The sequence below is a fragment of the Penaeus monodon genome, chromosome 21 (assembly GCF_015228065.2).
Source record: "Penaeus monodon isolate SGIC_2016 chromosome 21, NSTDA_Pmon_1, whole genome shotgun sequence".
NCBI classification, from domain to species: Eukaryota; Metazoa; Arthropoda; class Malacostraca; order Decapoda; family Penaeidae; genus Penaeus; species Penaeus monodon.
This window is the reverse complement of record NC_051406.1, coordinates 24,955,497-24,956,566: the sequence shown is the minus strand read 5'-3', so window position 1 is coordinate 24,956,566 and position 1,070 is coordinate 24,955,497. Positions and strand designations below refer to the sequence as shown.

The window sequence follows — 1,070 nt, the reverse complement described above, 5'->3', positions numbered from 1 at the left end:
ATGAACCATTATCCAAATGGAAAACCAAAATTGGTCACAAATACCAAAGTCATACTATTGTTCTATCAGTAAAACTTTCTGCTACTTCCTTTTGGTAAATAATGAAGAGGTCACAGACCATGGCAGTAATGAACATCATTTTCAGACATGTGATTGATGCTATTACTTATTAGAAACCAAACCATTATGCTGTCCATAACAGATGGTGAAAAGTTATGTCTGAAATAGGCCATTCTTACAACCAGTACACATCTTAATTGACTGACTATTTGTATTATGATTGATATCAGGAATACATACCTGCCACATGAGCAAAAATAATAGAGGAAATGACAAATGAAAACTAAAGAGAAAGAAGCAGTATAAAGACCCTTATGGAAGTGGCATAGAGGACAGACAGATGAGAGAGATAGAAAAAAATAGAGGATGCCTAAAGAAGGGAGTACAAGAAAGGGCCAGACAAATGAACCAGAAAAAGAACCAGAACAGTATTGCAGGAAAGTGGCAGATGAGAGGGCCAGAAGGGAAAGCCTTTGTATAAGAAAGTAAAAGAGAGTCAGATCACAAAGCCATACGAAAGAGCTAGAAGAAAGAGCCCCGTTCAAGGGCCACTTAACTCTCACTGTTGACATTCACAGCACAACAAAACAGTACAAATTCCACACTCTCTCCCTCTCCCTCGGCCTCCTTCGCCCCGTTTCCCCTTTCCTCGCACCTTGTGAGTATCCAAGTCTCACCTGGCCAATCCTGAGGGTGTAAATACTTCGAAAAGATGGCGCTGGAGATGTAAAAAGGGCTAAAATCCGATCATTTTGGGGCTGCCTCGGCCTCTCGTCGCCTTCCTTCTTCCTCGACACAGCAGACGTAAATAAATCCACCGCGCGTCCGAGTGCCTTGCTGGTATCCGAATACTAATTCGTGGAGCATCTTTTCTAGAATTAACTGTCCTTTATCCACTCTTATTTATAAATCAATTGCTGTCTTTTTTGTTCTAGTTGGTGATACTTTAATCATGTACATAATGTTTGTGAAAGTGTGGCAATCAAGTCATAGAAACGCATCGAGACAAT

At 40.6% G+C, this 1,070-nt stretch overlaps 1 protein-coding gene across 1 annotated transcript in view; it reads right to left on the bottom strand.

The window, feature by feature from the left end:
• LOC119586381 overlaps positions 1 to 862 on the bottom strand; it is a gene marked incomplete at its 3' end in the record, with an annotated part of 8,759 nt that extends 7,897 nt beyond the window's left edge. The window contains 1 exon segment of the mRNA XM_037935101.1: positions 738 to 862.
• Positions 863 to 1,070: the final 208 nt, after the last annotated feature.